Source organism: Protopterus annectens, chromosome 7.part0, assembly GCF_019279795.1.
Source record: "Protopterus annectens isolate FY-2018-M chromosome 7.part0, PAN1.0, whole genome shotgun sequence".
Classification (NCBI taxonomy): Eukaryota; Metazoa; Chordata; order Ceratodontiformes; family Protopteridae; genus Protopterus; species Protopterus annectens.
In genome coordinates, this window is record NC_056739.1 from 947091960 (window position 1) to 947111435 (window position 19476).

A 19476-nucleotide genomic window follows, 5' to 3' on the forward strand; every position below is an offset into this window, starting at 1 on the left:
AGATAGACATGGCACCTAAACGGAATCCTGCCTACTCTGCTGCAGAGGATGACGTGATCCACCAGAGCCTGGTGCGTGACTATGCCATCCTGTTCTCACGCACCACCCAGAATCAGCAGGAGAGGTCTGCACTGTGGCAAAACCTTGTTAGCAGGATAAATGATGTTGGCATGCATGATAGGACATATGAGCAGGTGAGACATCACTGCAGTGATTTGATAAGAAATGTCCGCCAGCGTGCTGCAGATATCCGCAGGCAACAGGCTGCCACAGGTGGGGGGGTGGCCACACATCCCCCCCTCACCAGACAGGAGGGGCTACTAAGTGTTGTGGATCCAGCCCCAGAACAACAGCAACCATCATGCATCCTGATGGAGGTTGGATCCACACAGCAGCAAGACAGCGAGCGTGCAGGTAAGAGGCCATATTCATTTATTGTTATTACTTTTACATTTGTTGACCCAGATAGTCTAGCTGGATATAAGTTCATTTTCAGTAGAGGCCTGTGGAGAAAAGCTCCACACATAACGTAATAAAGGCAGACAGACAAGTTGTCATTACAGACAGCCAACATAATAGAATTGTACACCAGCCTGTTAATTAAATCAACATACATGTAAGGAAGTCAAACAGTTTAGAGTCATACACAATGTACCGTTGGTTTCAAAGCAATCCTACCTAAAGCATAATGGTTATGCAATAAGGCAAAAGCCATATACATAATAGTTAGGGCTCAGAAGGGTAGAGAAGTAGAAGGAGTATGACAGATACAATGATATGGAAGAGGCAGGAGTCAAGAAGGGAAGTGAGGCAAAGAAGGAAGACAGTCAAGAGGAGGTGGGAGGGATGGGAGAAATAGGTCAGAGCATAGAAGGATATCAAGGTGAAAGAAACAGGGTAGAAGCTAGTTTCTATGCACAATGAGGGGTTAAAGGTGAAGAGAGGGTAGGGAGAGGGACGTTAGCCTGGACTCCAAGAAGAACAAAGCCAGTGGGTTTGGAAGTACAGTTTGAGTTGACGTTTGAAGAGAGGTAAGGGTGAGATTAGAGTTAACTCCTGGTATGTACATATGACTGTTCTGTACGCTGTTACTTCATGCACGCATAAGGTGTGCATGTGGTATGTATCTGTCATCATGATATATATACAGACATGATGTGCAGCTGATGTGTATAAGGGAACTAGTGTACTACTGTACTGTATCATGTGCAAAATGAATGGCACACATGTGCCCACTGACATTACTCTCTTCACACTTCCAGGTCCCTCCCATGTAGCAATGAGGCAGGCCATACATGCTGGTGAGTCTTTTTAAAATTATCTGTAAAACAATTTATAAAACTAGGAAGAGTAGTGTAACTCTGTAGTAGACATGCTGGTGACTGTGTTCACAATAACTGTAATTGACAGGTAGTAAATTGAGTAGTGTAACACGGTACTGATGTGTGTGTTTACTGTGTGGTGTGCATGTGTGCAAGTGTGCCTGTGCCCAAGTGTGCATGTGTGTTAGTGTCCATGAGTGCATGTGTCCATTTCTGAATGTGTGCATTAGTATTGAAGTGCATCTCTTTCAAATATGTATTGAGACTGTAATCTGTGTTCCATGTTTTCCTCCCGTAGGTTCTGGTGCTGCTCTGGTGACCTGCAGCAGGGAACCTGAATCTTGTGCCCCAGGTACTGATGATGATGAAATGTCTGTAATGGTGCAGGAAGGTGTGTCTGGGTCCGCCATTGGTCAGCCAATTGACAGTACACAGCTTTCAACCCCGTCAATGGGCACAGTCATCCTGCCATTACATCCTTTGTCACCATTGTCCCTAGATGATGGACAGTCAGCAGTGGGCATAGATCAGGGTAATGTGGTACCTGTGGTACATGCATCCTCACAAGGCAGCCATGTGCAGAGGCCTCCAATGGTACCACGCAGACAGTCGCCCATGGGTTCTCGTGGGGGCATCCATGGCCGTACTGCCTCTGGCCGACGTGCCCAAGGAGGTATGTCAACCTCCACTATGTTTAGATCTGTCATGCAGGCACAGGCACGTATGGAAAGGTACACCAGACAGGGTCTGAGGGAGCTGAGAGCATGTCGCATAGCCATGACAGACGGCATGCATGATGTTGCGAATGCTATCCGTAACTTCACAGATGTCATTGACAGACGTTGTGGGGGCATAGAACAGCTGCTCCACAACCAGATGTCCATGGGCCAGGGCGATGGTGTGCGTTTGCGATGTCGACGTGGCCGTATGCCAGCAAGAGCACCAGCTGGCAGTGGCCGCGGACGACAACAGGCCCACTCGCGCCTCAAGTGCCAGCACCAGCCCCAGCAATGCTGGGTCTGTGCTGTCATCCAGACGCCCCAGGAGACCACGTGCACGTGGCTCTGGACAGTCCCAACAGGGAACTGTGTCCAGTCAACACACCCCTGCTTCCGATGACAGTACCCAGTCTGGGTTAGTACCGGATACGCCCGTAGCACCCCTGCCAGGCACAGGTACCGTGTCCGTGCCCACAGACACTGATCTGGATGACCTGACAGGTGCAGTCTGTGGCTGTCCACAAAACCCTGTACATGGCAGCCATTATGTGGGACTGTGTGCGTGCTTACACACATGCAGAAACCTGGAAACCTAACACCTAGGGCAAACACATACACACACACACTGCACCAACAACGGTCCACCCTGTACTGCTGCCCCTCACAAACACACATACACACACATGTCAATTGGTGTTACCAGTGGCCGGCTTGGGCATACCTAACCCACACCCTGTGCATATGATGACACTGTGCCACCTCCTGCATACTACAACATCGGTGCAGGTAAAGGTAAACACGTTGCTGATGCACAGGGTGACAACATAGATGTGTATAAGTAGTAACATGTTGGTAACTGTTGACTGTTGCAGTATAAATGTGTGTATATCCCAGCAGTCCTGCTGCAGTAACTGTATGAATGTCCTCAATTGTTATCTGCACCCATACTACTTAACAAAGTGTACCAGCTGCACACCATCACATGCTAACATTGACTATGGCAATGCGCATCTTGTGCTGTTATGTAGATTCAGCTACATGTATCTGTTCTGTCACACATGCATCTATACATACCCTGCTACCCACACAGATGCACACACTCACCTGCCATTCCCATTATTTATCACCCTACATGAGTAGCTGTTGATACATGACAGGTACACATTTCAGAAGTGCACTATGTTGTTTACTACTGGCATCCCCTTCTCTACCTGTACTCACAGGGTTCAGGCAACCTCATCAGTTGGAAGATGTAATGTGCATCAGGTACTGTAGTACCCTGATTGCCACAGCAAACATGTTTCCCATACGGAAAAGCACACACAGACACATCCCACATCCACACACTTGCCACATTCAAGCTTCAGAACACTATCTAGGTATATTCGGGTACATGTGCGTGTTACAGTAGCATGTAACACTATACTGAGTACTGGCAGTTACTTGTCTGTTGTCATGTTGTCTGTATAGAATAAAAGAATTGTTTGATTATCCTACTCCGTTTTGTGGACATTACTTGAAGAAGTGTTACCTTACATGTGTTATCAGTACCACCACCTTCTGTTTTGTAGTTTTGTTTGTATAGGGTGCTATCAACATCACTGCTTGTTAAGGGTAATGACCACCCTGCAGTGCATAGCCCCATGTGGCAAAAGCCACATCCCACCCCATCATTGTGCACACACACTAACCCCACCAACAGTAAAACACATACTTTCCATTTGCAAGATTCAAACCCATACCTAACTGTGCAATGACAGTAGAAACAGACACATTAGCAGAGTGTGCTATTTGCAGTAGTTGGAGAAATCCTTACTAATGCTGTACTTAGAGGGTGCTGACATCATCTGTGTGTAGGAGGAGGGATGTGCACCCTGTAGTGTGTTCTCCCAGTTGGCAAAAGGCAGTTAACCCTCCCAGCATAGTGCACACACATAAACCACACTTATACATTCCCTTTGCAGGATTCAAACCCCTACCTAGATCTGTTAAGACACTACAGACGGACGCATTAGCACAGCAAGCTATTCGCATTACTGGGGGATTTCTTTTCCCCTGATATACTTATAGGGTGCTGACATCATCAGAGTCTAGAAAGTTGTGGTGTGTTTTCCCAGTTGCCAAAAGGGATTTTTTTTTCATACACACTTGCACACACACTTATCCCCCCTTCACACACACTTGCCACCTGTTGGATTCAAACCCCTACCTAACTATGTTATGACACTAGAGACGGACGCATTAGCACGGCGCGCTATTCAGATTACTGAGAGAATCCTTTTCTCCAATATACTTATAGGGTGCTGACATCATCAGAGTCTAGAAAGTGGAATGATCATCCTGTGGTGTGTTTTCCCAGTTGCCAAAAGGGATGTTTCTTTCATACACACTTACCCCCTTCACACACACTTGCCACCTGCTGGATTCAAACCCCTACCTAACTATGTTATGACACTACAGACGGACGCATTAGCACAGCGCGCTATTCGCATTACTGGGGAATTTCCTTTCCCCTGATATACTTATAGGGTGCTGACATCATCAGAGTTTAGAAAGTGGAATGATCATCCTGTGGTGTGTTTTCCCAGTTGCCAAAAGGGATGTTTCTTTCATACACACTTACCCCCCTTTACACACACATGCCACCTGTTGGATTCAAACCCCTACCTAACTATGTTATGACACTAGAGACGGACGCATTAGCACAGCGCGCTATTCGCATTACTGGGGAATTTCTTTTCCCCTGATATACTTATAGGGTGCTGACATCATCAGAGTTTAGAAAGTGGAATGATCATCCTGTGGTGTGTTTTCCCAGTTGCCAAAAGGGATGTTTCTTTCATACACACTTACCCCCCTTTACACACACTTGTCACCTGCTGGATTCAAACCCCTACCTAACTATGTTATGACACTAGAGACGGATGCATTAGCACGGCGCGCTATTCGGATTACTGAGAGAATCCTTTTCTCCAATATACTTGTAGGGTGCTGACATCATCAGAGTCTAGAAAGTGGAATGATCATCCTGTGGTGTGTTTTCCCAGTTGCCAAAAGGGATGTTTCTTTCATACACACTTACCCCGCTTCACACACACTTGCCACCTACTGGATTCAAACCCCTACTTAACTACGTTATGACACTAGAGATGGGCGCATTAGCACGGTGTGCTATTCAGATTACTGAGCGAATCCTTTTCTCCAATATACTTATAGGGTGCTTACATGATCAGTGTCTAGAAAGGGGGATGAGCATCCTCTGGTGTGTTTTCACATTTGCTAGGGGTAACATTTGGACCAAGTGTGTGAGCATGCCCAGTTCAGCCTTCCCGTGGCATGTTGTGTGAAAGATGTCTCATTTATCTAAGTGTGTGAGCATGCCCAGTGTGGGCTTTACATATGTTGAACTTTGCAGCCCATCACATTTGTGGATGAGTGTGACCTTCAACAAATACCTGAAGTTTATGGTTGTGTGTTCTGTGCAATGTTGTGTAGTTACTGTCCGAATGCTTTTTGTGTGAACAAAACAGGGAGTATACTGTGCCTGCAGGTTTTGCATGGGATACTTTGCACACAATTGTCAACATCCGTTCATACTGACCTAACACTGTAGCACTGTCTAGTGTAGTGTTTCAGTACTTTCACTGTGGTGGTCAGTATCCTGGCCTTTAGTCCTATCACTGCTTTACATTTCCATAGTGTGCACAACAGCCTGGTTAGGGTCCAGTTGTGCACATCTGCACAAAGGCAGTGCCTCTACAGACCCTGTTAATTGCTGCCCCATAAGCTTAACAAGTGTAGTCTGCAAATCTATGGAGAGGATCATAATTGAGCTCATAAACAAAGATATAGGGGACATGCAGACATTGTACCCATCCCATTTTGGCTTGGTCAGGGGCAGATCATGCCTTTTGTACTGGGTTGACATCTTCAAATTGGTCACTTAGGCCATTGTTGGGGAAAGGCAGTCCATACAGCCTACCTTGACCTTGCAAACACTTTCAACACAATACCCCACTCAGGTATTGTGGAAAACCCTAACAACTGAAATGTAAACCCATATGTCACAAGATGGGTTGCAAACTGGCTTAAGGACGGGACCCACAGGGTTAGAGTTGCTGGCACTATGTTAGACTCCAGGCTGGTCACAGGTGGTGTCACACAGGGCTCAGTCCTTGGCCCCATTGTTTGTCATGTACTTCCCAGAAGTACAGGCCAACATGGGAGGACTTTGGATGACAATGTTAGCAGATGACTGCACACTGGGCACCATAGTGGACAGTGCATCACACACAGATATCCTTCAGAAGGGACTCACAGTAACTGATAGCTGGTGCCAGGGCCATGGCCTGAAGTCAGAGTGCACAACATGTGTAGACATACCCTTCAGGAAAAGCAAGGTGACCCCAAGCTACCATATAGGTGGCAATCCTCTAAGCACAGAGGAGGTTATCATGGACCTGGGGACCCAGGTTAACAGTCGCCATTCTTCTGAGACTCACATTGCTAAAGTGGCTAGGAAGACCTTCTACATTGCCCACCTGATCAGGCTGGGATTCACATCCAGATCTAGTGGGTCATTGTTCCCCTGTACTCTTCACTTATCAGACCGGTGATCGAGTCGAATGCCCTATTCTGGCTGTATCTCACACAACATCTGCAGCAATTGGAGACACCCTGACTGTCCCCACCTAAAGGATCAAGGAACCCCAACAGCTGTCATATGCTGCCAGATTGACGACACTCACACTCTATTCACTCACATACCGTCTGCTTAGAGGTGACATGTGCCTGACATGCGAGGCCATGTCCAAACAGAGATTAATGGGCATGCTCCACCACAGACTCAGAAGATCCACCTGAACCACTAGTGCAGGTGACTTACACCTTAGCAGGGATGCATGTTGGACATGTTGGAGGGATGGAGTTATCACTCGGAGACTCCCTATGCTGTGGAATACAATCCTGGTCCATTTGAGGCAGAGCACCTTGCTGGCTGTGTTCAAGAGGTATCTTGACCTAATGCTAGTCGGAGAATGTGTTTGTCCATCAACACATTGTAAGCGTAGTTCGACATGTCATATGTCTTGTTTAGTATACTGTGCCTCTGTCTACCTGTGACATAACATTGATACCCAGGGTAAACCTCCCATCTCCCATCCACTCATTAGGATTCCTGTTGAGGGACTCAACCAGTGTCTCTATGGACAACCTGTACTGGTAGTTTACTCATGTGTGGGGGGTGGCTTCTGTGTTTTGGATAATGCAGTACAGCCTGTCCTATATATGTCAGTGCTGGGGTTCAGGTCCCTCATGTGCATAGCTCCCTGCCATTCAGATTGTACAAGGAGCAGCATGTGCATTGATTCCAGCTTGGACATGGCTTTCTACATCAGGCACAGCTTGCATCTGGGTGGACAGCATGGCAGTGTGTGGAGCTGCACTCTGTTTAATCAGACTACACATTACATGTGTTCCAGCTCTGTCATACTCCTGGTGAGGTACTGCTGTGGACTTTACAGGTGCTGGATGTGTGTGCATGAGGTACACCCCACAGGGGCTGTTGTGGTCATTTCTAATGCTGATGAAAGATAACTGCAGAACCAGAATGACCTCCCTTAGCTAGATGTCAGACAGCATGGACCATACAATCACAACTGAAAACAGGACCCTCTCCACAAAGGGAAAGTGTCCTGTCTGGTGGACCCCAGCCATAAACAAACTGTATGACAGATGAGGGTTACTAATGCAAGACAGAGCTACATCTCCAAAAGGGAAGACAGCTGTGATCAGCACTAGTAGAAAGCTACATTATCTCATAAAGACATGCAAGGTCAACTTGGGGACATAAATCACCAAAGACAATGAAGGTAACCACACTGCTTTCTTCAGTTATGTCAGACACCTGGTTGTGAACCCTCGGATATGCTCGGAGTTGGTACACAACAACATGTATTCCAGTGACCTGACAGATATTGGCAACATTCCGGCGGACAGCTTCAGTGCGATTTACCCCCTCCCTCACCCCAAAACAAGATAGTTATCACTGCTGTATGTAACCTCACTGTCATCTTGGATGTCCATGTGAGAGCCACACTCAGCAAAGACAAGTACACAGCATCCATGGGACCTGCTGGTATCTCCAGTTGCATGCTATGTGAACTCCAGAAGGGGCTGGACCCATATATACAACTGCTATTTAACCTTAGTCTTGCTACAGGATATGTACCTGAACACTGGCATACGGCAACAGTGGTCCCACTCCACAACGGGGATGCCTCCACAGACCATGGCAACTACCACCACACAGGCTTAACCAGCCTTGTCTGCAAAGATATGGGAGGAGTCATGGAGCTCTTACACAGACACATTACTGACCTACGGACCCTTGTTCCCACCTAGTTCAGCTTTGTACAGGGAAGATCCTGCCTTTTGCACCTTTGCACCCGAAAAGTACCTACCATGAAGATCAGGGTTCTTCAACACATGTCATATGCTTCCAGAATAGAGGAAGTCCAGCTTTGTTCAGTGTCATACCGCATACTTACAGGTGACCTATGCCTGACATACAAGACCATGTCCAATCAGGATTTGGTGGACATACTCCACTGCAAGCAATCCAAATCCACCAGAGCCATGAGAGCTGAGTATTTGAACCTCAGCACATACATGTATAGGACATGCTGGAGGGACAGAGTCATAACTCAGAGGCATCTCACACTCTAGCAGAGTATCCCAGTTCATGTTTGACAGAGTCCCTCACTGACTCTCTTCAGGAGACATCTGGACAACTGCATATGAGACAGAGGCACAGACTAGACAGAGACACAGTCATGTTATTCAATTACGTAAGGGGTCATAATGTGTCACTACTAAGTCAGAGGCACAATATTCAGAATCTATTCTGTACACTTATTACCACTATAAGGGGTGGCAATAGCCACATCACTATGGCTAGGCTTATACATGCACTAGGGCAGATAGCCTAGTAGTACACTATGACACTATGAAACACCGGTGTATGTGTAGCTATTGTCAATCAAACAGTATGATGTGGCTTGTGGGGCTTGATATCTCCCTGTATTCCAACATTGTTTTGTCTATTCCTTCTAGCATGTCTAGGGATCAGTTGCTAGTGTCCTCTCCTGCTCAGCTGGTGAACCTGGGAATATTGAGGCACTGTTACAGTTGCCTCATGTACACTGACAACCGTCTCCTTCTGCCATAAAACACACATACATGTGAGAGATGCAACTATATAGCCAAAGTGGAGGCTGAGCTCTCTCAACATAGGACTAGCAAGACCAGAGAGAGGGTGAAGGTAACCACACACACATCTTTAATCCAGTCTCACATGGCACTGTCACAACTTAAGATCATACACATAGACACACAGAGACACTCTCGGAGGCTCTGATCAGAAGTCTACCAGAATGGCGGTGGCCACCACAGCAGACACTCATACAACTGCCTCCACAGGGCACAGCACATGCAACACATTGACCACAGAGTTGGTGTGCCAAACAGTCACAGCCCTTAAGGCCAAACACAATGCCGGACACACTTGTCATAGGTGACTCCATAGTCAGACACACTGATGTCCCACTCACCAGATCAGGTACAGAGGAGGTCACAGTAAGCTGCCTATCAGGCACTGGAATCCACCACATAATGCAAGCACTCAGGTCACTAAACTGCAAGTACAGGTCTGACCCAGTCATAATCCATGCTGGTGTGAACGACCTGAGATGTACCTCCCTGGACTACATGGAAAGAGACATAGAGGATCCCTCTGATTATGTAGGCCAGGCAGGTATGACCCTGACCTTCGGCAGTATCCTACCTTCACCAAGTATGATGCCACATAAACAGAGACAAGATGATCAGCTGTAGTATTTTGCTTAGACTATGGTGTCATTCTAAGAGGGTCCAATGTCTGTCTGCCTGGGATGACATGCTGGACAGGCCACGGTGATTTGCAAGGGACGGCTTGCACCTGTCACCCCTGGGCTTCCGGATTTCAGATGATGCTCTTGCCACCCCCATTGTGCCTTTTTTATGCAAGACTCAGATTCTACACCTACCACCCTAGAACACAGTAAAGGAAAGACACTAAGGGTAATGCTGCTCAATGCAATTGGTGGACCCACCTATGCGTGCCCTAGTGGATAGGAGATGTTGTATTACCTACCCTTGTGCTAAGGTCGTTGATAATATCTTAAACAAATACCTTAAATTGTTACCCCAGATCTGCAAAGACTCATGGTCTTTTTTAAGGTCCATTAATAACATCCCCTTTGACCCTTCAAATAATTTCTTAACTATAGATGTAGTTGAGTTATATACTTGCATACCACACTGTGAGGCTATTGAATGGGTTGAACTGATGTTATTAGATCTAGGAGCCCCTAAAGATGAAATTGACGTTGTTACCATCTTATTAAACATCATTTTAACGTCCATTTTTTTCATTTTCAATAATAACTACTATCTTCAAATAAAAGGCATTGCCATGGGCTCTCCATGTTGGGGAAGCGTATCTAATTTAGTAGTTGCTTACTGGGAAAAGACATTTTTGTTTAAAGACAATTTATTTAAAGAGATAAACAAATTTTATACGCGCTTTTTAGATGACGTATTCATTCTTATACAAGGAGATGAAGACTGTGTTTCCAATTTAATTGGAAAAATGAATAGTTCTTGCCCCTTTCTATCATTCACCCACCACTATTCTGTCACTGAGATTGATTATCTAGATGTGAAACTCATTAAGGACCTTGACAATGAGCGGTTTCTTTCAAGCATCTTTAGAAAGCATACATATTGTAATGCTTTCTTACATTATTCTAGTAACCACCCCTGGAAACAGAAAAAATCCATTGTCAAGGGCCAATTAGTGAGAGCCACACGCATGTGTAACACAGATACAGCCTTTGAGGTTGAGTGTTCAAACCTCAAAGACATGTTCCTGAATAGGGGTTACCCCTGTGAACTTCTAGATAGTTTAATTAACGAAGTGTCACTTAAAAGATTGTCTGGGTTCTACAAACCACTACTCTTACATACTAAATCACGTGACCCTTTGAACATTGAAAACCAGGAAACACCAACACTTAGCAATGAACTCAATTTACTTGTACAAGACAATAGTAATAATGATTTGGTCATAGTTAATACAACTCAAGATTTCAAGACCAGCCTTATCCTTACACATAATAAACACATTGACAATATGTGTTCAATCATCAAGAAAAACTGGCACTTTATTGTGAATAGTGCCTATTTACTGGATATTTTGGGTTTATTTCCCCATTTTGTGTTTAGGAGAGGTAAAAATTTAAAAGAACTATTACAGACAAGTGATTCTAGTAATTTTTCAACGAGACAAACTGGTTGTTTTGCATGTGGTTTTTGCAACTGGTGCAAGTTAGTGAAAACAGGGAACTCCTTTGTTGTTAGGGACGAGAAATTCTATATTAAACACAAGATTGGGTGTGAAACCAAGTCTATTGTTTATATAGCACAGTGTAATTGCTGTGCTGCGTTTTATGTTGGTAAAACGGACCGAAAGATGCGTGACCGAGTGTACCAACATAATTACGCTATAAAAAACAAAAAAACTGATAATGCACTCTCAAAACATATTTTAGAGCATATTGGACACAGTTTTTGCTTTATGGGCATAGATTTGGTAAAAGTTGGTATTAGGGGGGGCCCACAGTCCCTTCTCCTTGAATTAAAAGAACTTGAATGGCAGTTACTTTTAAATGCTTTCTCCCCTCCCGGGTTAAACGAGACTTGTAATATTTCTGTAATTTTGAAATACAATAGTTACTTAAGAAATTGAACTGTGAATTTGTGAGCGCAAATATTAAATCATTAGTATTACTTTATTGAAATACTTTTAGTATTAACTACACATGCATTAGATATACTTCTTTTAATGTGGTGCATTTATCATTTATTATCCCTTCTACTTTTTGGGGTAAATGTGTATTTGTGATAAATAGCTTGATTTTTAAAACATGTTTTTTGTATTATAAACTGCTTTAGGGCAATATTAAGTATTGGTTCTGTAAGTAAACATTGCTTAAATTAAGTAGATTGATGCAGTTCATTGTTTGCACCTTGTACTTATTTAATTTAACAGTGTTCCGTATGCAACTAGCTGTAAAGGAAATGACATCAAAAATTATCAGCTGTTGTTTTTTTAAAAGTAGCTTGGCTTTTACTCTTGTCTGAAGAAGCTCTTCTATGTGAGGAGTGAAACGGTCTTATTAAATATCGTTTACAACATTCTTCCAGCCTGAGTTCCTTTGTGGCTTGTCTTGGCGTTGTGGTCATTTGTTTCTTATCTGGTGTGTTCAATAGGTGACTCCATAGTCAGACACACTGATGTCCCACTCACCAGATCAGGTACAGAGGAGGTCACAGTAAGCTGCCTATCAGGCACTGGAATCCACCACATAATGCAAGCACTCAGGTCACTAAACTGCAAGTACAGGTCTGACCCAGTCATAATCCATGCTGGTGTGAACGACCTGAGATGTACCTCCCTGGACTACATGGAAAGAGACATAGAGGATCCCTCTGATTATGTAGGCCAGGCAGGTATGACCCTGACCTTCGGCAGTATCCTACCTTCATCAAGTATAATGCCACATAAACAGAGACAAGATGATCAGCTGTAGTATTTTGCTTAGACTATGGTGTCATTCTAAGAGGGTCCAATGTCTGTCTGCCTGGGATGACATGCTGGACAGGCCACGGTGATTTGCAAGGGACGGCTTGCACCTGTCACCCCTGGGCTTCCGGATTTCAGATGATGCTCTTGCCACCCCCATTGTGCCTTTTTTATGCAAGACTCAGATTCTACACCTACCACCCTAGAACACAGTAAAGGAAAGACACTAAGGGTAATGCTGCTCAATGCAATTGGTGGACCCACCTATGCGTGCCCTAGTGGATGGGAGATGTTGTATTACCTACCCTTGTGCTAAGGTCGTTGATTATATCTTAAACAAATACCTTAAATTGTTACCCCAGATCTGCAAAGACTCATGGTCTTTTTTAAGGTCCATTAATAACATCCCCTTTGACCCTTCAAATAATTTCTTAACTATAGATGTAGTTGAGTTATATACTTGCATACCACACTGTGAGGCTATTGAATGGGTTGAACTGATGTTATTAGATCTAGGAGCCCCTAAAGATGAAATTGACGTTGTTACCATCTTATTAAACATCATTTTAACGTCCATTTTTTTCATTTTCAATAATAACTACTATCTTCAAAAAAAAGGCATTGCCATGGGCTCTCCATGTGGGGGAAGCGTATCTAATTTAGTAGTTGCTTACTGGGAAAAGACATTTTTGTTTAAAGACAATTTATTTAAAGAGATAAACAAATTTTATACGCGCTTTTTAGATGATGTATTCATTCTTATACAAGGAGATGAAGACTGTGTTTCCAATTTAATTGGAAAAATGAATAGTTCTTGCCCCTTTCTATCATTCACCCACCACTATTCTGTCACTGAGATTGATTATCTAGATGTGAAACTCATTAAGGACCTTGACAATGAGCGGTTTCTTTCAAGCATCTTTAGAAAGCATACATATTGTAATGCTTTCTTACATTATTCTAGTAACCACCCCTGGAAACAGAAAAAATCCATTGTCAAGGGCCAATTAGTGAGAGCCACACGCATGTGTAACACAGATACAGCCTTTGAGGTTGAGTGTTCAAACCTCAAAGACATGTTCCTGAATAGGGGTTACCCCTGTGAACTTCTAGATAGTTTAATTAACGAAGTGTCACTTAAAAGATTGTCTGGGTTCTACAAACCACTACTCTTACATACTAAATCATGTGACCCTTTGAACATTGAAAACCAGGAAACACCAACACTTAGCGATGAACTCAATTTACTTGTACAAGACAATAGTAATAATGATTTGGTCATAGTTAATACAACTCAAGATTTCAAGACCAGCCTTATCCTTACACATAATAAACACATTGACAATATGTGTTCAATCATCAAGAAAAACTGGCACTTTATTGTGAATAGTGCCTATTTACTGGATATTTTGGGTTTATTTCCCCATTTTGTGTTCAGGAGAGGTAAAAATTTAAAAGAACTATTACAGACAAGTGATTCTAGTAATTTTTCAACGAGACAAACTGGTTGTTTTGCATGTGGTTTTTGCAACTGGTGCAAGTTAGTGAAAACAGGGAACTCCTTTGTTGTTAGGGACGAGAAATTCTATATTAAACACAAGATTGGGTGTGAAACCAAGTCTATTGTTTATATAGCACAGTGTAATTGCTGTGCTGCGTTTTATGTTGGTAAAACGGACCGAAAGATGCGTGACCGAGTGTACCAACATAATTACGCTATAAAAAACAAAAAAACTGATAATGCACTCTCAAAACATATTTTAGAGCATATTGGACACAGTTTTTGCTTTATGGGCATAGATTTGGTAAAAGTTGGTATTAGGGGGGGCCCACAGTCCCTTCTCCTTGAATTAAAAGAACTTGAATGGCAGTTACTTTTAAATGCTTTCTCCCCTCCCGGGTTAAACGAGACTTGTAATATTTCTGTAATTTTGAAATACAATAGTTACTTAAGAAATTGAACTGTGAATTTGTGAGCGCAAATATTAAATCATTAGTATTACTTTATTGAAATACTTTTAGTATTAACAACACATGCATTAGATATACTCCTTTTAATGTGGTGCATTTATCATTTATTATCCCTTCTACTTTTTGGGGTAAATGTGTATCTGTGATAAATAGCTTGATTTTTAAAACATGTTTTTTGTATTATAAACTGCTTTAGGGCAATATTAAGTATTGGTTCTGTAAGTAAACATTGCTTAAATTAAGTAGATTGATGCAGTTCATTGTTTGCACCTTGTACTTATTTAATTTAACAGTGTTCCGTATGCAACTAGCTGTAAAGGAAATGACATCAAAAATTATCAGCTGTTGTTTTTTTAAAAGTAGCGCTTGGCGCTTTTTACTCTTGTCTGAAGAAGCTCTTCTATGTGAGGAGTGAAAACGGTCTTATTAAATATACGTTTACAACATTCTTCCAGCCTGAGTTCCTTTGTGGCTTGTCTTCGCGTTGTGGTCATTTGTTTCTTATCTGGTGTGTTCAATAGGTGACTCCATAGTCAGACACACTGATGTCCCACTCACCAGATCAGGTACAGAGGAGGTCACAGTAAGCTGCCTATCAGGCACTGGAATCCACCACATAATGCAAGCACTCAGGTCACTAAACTGCAAGTACAGGTCTGACCCAGTCATAATCCATGCTGGTGTGAACGACCTGAGATGTACCTCCCTGGACTACATGGAAAGAGACATAGAGGATCCCTCTGATTATGTAGGCCAGGCAGGTATGACCCTGACCTTCGGCAGTATCCTACCTTCACCAAGTATGATGCCACATAAACAGAGACAAGATGATCAGCTGTAGTATTTTGCTTAGACTATGGTGTCATTCTAAGAGGGTCCAATGTCTGTCTGCCTGGGATGACATGCTGGACAGGCCACGGTGATTTGCAAGGGACAGCTTGCACCTGTCACCCCTGGGCTTCCGGATTTCAGATGATGCTCTTGCCACCCCCATTGTGCCTTTTTATGCAAGACTCAGATTCTACACCTACCACCCTAGAACACAGTAAAGGAAAGACACTAAGGGTAATGCTGCTCAATGCCCAAGGTCTCAACCTCAAGCTGCACACACTCTATGCCCTTCTCAGTATGTAGCACATTGATGTCTGTGCTGTGCCTGAAACCTGGTTCACAGCTTCTGACAGCACCCGGCACTATCGGGTGTTACCTCATATCATGCATTCCGGCACCAACATCCCGACAACACCAAGAAGGATGGTGGGTGTCCATATTCATCAAGGACACCCTCACCTCATGGTTGGTGGCAACACACGATGCATCAGAGACCATCCAGGTGCCAGTGACCGTAGGCAAGACTGCTCTGCAGTTTGTAGCATGTTACATGCCACCCGCTCAAACTCAGGTACCTCACACAGCTATCCTGCAAACACTGAAGGGGATAAATGTATCTCAAAACACCATCCTACTGGGTGATTCCAACTATCCACATATAGACTGGGATCACTAATCATGCCACAACACTCTAACACAAAGGTTCCAAGAGTTCATACACTGAAATGCCATGGAACAACTGGTCCCAATCCCTCAAGTGGAGGCAACATACTAGAACACATCCTCACGAACATGGGGTCACACTGTTCAACACCAGACATATACCCATCATTGGTGAGATCAGATCATGGACTATTCTCAGTGGGAGTCCACATCCCACCCACACCCCAGATGGGAAATGAAACGGTGAAGACCTTCTCAAATGCCGACTTCACATTTCTGAGGACTGGTGTGGTCTCTTTCAAGGCCCCCAGGCCAGCAGACACCATTACCCAAGCCACTGTATCACTTAGAAATGCCTTCTACCAGCACCTCCAGGACTGCATGGTTCAGGCAATCCCAAATAATAATGACTCTTTGTACCACAGGCAAGCATCCAGTCTGGTGGACCCTAGCCATAAACAAGCTGTACAACACAAGGAAGGAGCTACTACAAGATAGAGCGTAATCCGTGGGGAAGGCACCCTGCTCATTGTGAGTAAAACACTGGGTTCCCCATACAATCATCCGAGGCATGTTTTGAGAGTAAACCCACTCAGGACTCCAGGGACAATCATGAGGCCTTTTTACCTATGTTTGAAACCAGGAGGAAACTCCCAGATATGCTCAGACTTAGTTCAGAATAATGTTGATATCACTGCACCTACAGACATTGGCAACATACTGACTGACAGGTTCAGTGCAGATTTCTCCCTCCCCAACTGGGGGTATGTACACCAGAGGATTGTAGCCCCTCAAACATCTCCACTGCTGGGGTGGGAACTGCTCAATCCAAGGCAGAAAACACTTTATCCATGGGACCAGATGGTGTCCCCAGTTGTGTGCTCCATGAACTCAATGAGTAATTACACCTGCAGTTAGGGCAGCTGTTTAATCTTAGCCTCACCTCAGGATATGTTCCCAAGGAGTGGCATACAGCAATGGTGGACCCACTTCACAAAGGAGGTGCCTCCACCAACCCCAGAAACTACCATCCCATCAGCTTGACAAGCCTGTTCTGCTAAGCTATGGAGAGGATCATAATGGGAATTCTAAATGAAAACATAGGGGACTTGCAGACATTGGATCCAATCCAGTTTGGCTTTGTCAAGGGCAGATCATGCCTTTTAAACTTGGTTGACATTTCAAAACACTCACCCAGGCCATTGACGTGGGCAAGGCAGTCCACACAGCCTACCTTGACCTGGCAAAGGCTTTCGACACAATACCCCACTCAGGTATCATTGAAAACATCACCAGCTTAATTGTGAACCCATACATCACAGCATGGGTTGCAAACTGGCTAAGTGACGGAACACACAGGGTCAAAGTTGCTGGTGCCAGTTCACACTCCAGAGCTGTCACAAGTGGTGTCCCACAGGGCTCAGTCCTGGGCCCACATTTGTTCAGTATCTACTTTTCAGAAGTACGAGCAAACACAGGAGGATTATGGCTGACAAAGTTTGAAGATGACTGCAAACTGGGAAGCATAGCTGGAAACCCATCTGACACAGACATCCTTCAGAAGGGTCTCATAGACACAGATAACTGGTGCCACGGCCATGGCCTTACATTAAACACTAAACAATGCATAGCCATACCCTTCAGGAAGAACAAGGTTACCACTACTTCCCATCTAGGTGGCAATCCTCTAAGCACAACGTAGGTTATCAGGGACCTGGGCACCCAGGTTGACAGTGACCTTTTGCTTGACACTCACATTGCCAGGGTAGTTTGGAAGGCCTTCTGCATTGGCCACCTCATCATGCAGTGATTCACATCTAGATCAAGGGAGGTCATCGTTCCCCTGTACTCATCACACCAATGATTGCATACACTGCCCCATTCAGATTGGATGGGCCCACAAATTCCTCGACAGGAGGTGAAAGGGTCTCAAACATATTTCTTATGCTGCCTGACTGAAGGGATTCCAGCTGTATTCAGTCACTTACTGACTGCTCAGAGGTGACCTGTGCCTGACATACAAGGCTATGTCCAACCCAGAATTTATGAACATGCTTCACCTCAAGACCTCTACATCCATCAGAACTACAAGGGCAGGAGACCTAAACCTCAACACAGATATTAATAGGATGTGCTGGAGGGACAGATTCATCACCCAGAGAGTCCATATGCTGTGGAACAACATCCTGGTACATGTGGGGCTGAGCACCTCACTGGCTTTGTTCAAGTGAGATCTTGACCAATGGATGGGAGATTGCAGGTATACCCCAGGGATAACCTCAGTATCACTGCTTGACAGAGGCACAGCAAAATAATGGGCATATTATCCATCAACTTGCAGGGGTGGCAGAAGCCACAAAACTCTGGGCTAGGCTTATTAATGCCCTAGGGCTTAGCCTAGTATAAACCTATGGACATAGGCCTGGGGCAGTTCCTGCTATTAGGACAGTGGTCTGCAGCAGGCTATATAGTAGTAGTCGGTTTTAGCCATTGGTTTTTGAACATGGCTATTCCATGTTGCTTCTTGTTGTGGTACAAACATGGGTGTGTGGTTATCCATGCTATTTATTGCTAGACACCCTCATTTTGTATCTTGTTCCATGTTTTTGCACATGTACATCACTGTATGACGTGCAGCTGTTTCCGCAGGGTCATATGCGTGGATATGGATGTTAGTTGGGGTCCTCAGGTGTGAATATTGTACATGATATTACATTACTTAACACATGGCATTCATGCCTCAGGTGGTGCTGCAGGGCCACCTCTGTCGGATACACATACTACACTTCCTGTATATTTGGAAGCAGGTCGTGTCATGTTAGGCATCCCTGTTACTGTATGAGTGAGTCAGAGCGGGTATCAGTCCCAGTGTTCCTACTGACCAAGCATATGTGCTATGCGTTGCCTCTTTGCCAAGGCCAGGGCATACTGGGCATGCCTCCTTCTGCCTACTGGGACAAGGTCAGGTTGTTCCTCCTCCGAGTCACCCCCTGCCTGTGGTGGCCTTGGCAATGGTGGGGGGATGTTTGGCCCAGCCCTGTGCTGGTCCTGCTGCAGCTGTTTCCGCAGGATCATATTATGTAGCATAGCACATATCATGATCATTTGGGTACATGTAGTTAGTGTGTACTGCAAAGCTCCACCAGATGTGTCCAGACACCGGAACCGTGACTTGAGCAGCCCAAACACACGCTCTATGATATTACGTGTTTGTGCGTGTGCCTCATTATGGCGTTCCTGTTCAGGTGTGTGTGCATTTCTGATGGGTGTCATCAGCTACGGCTCA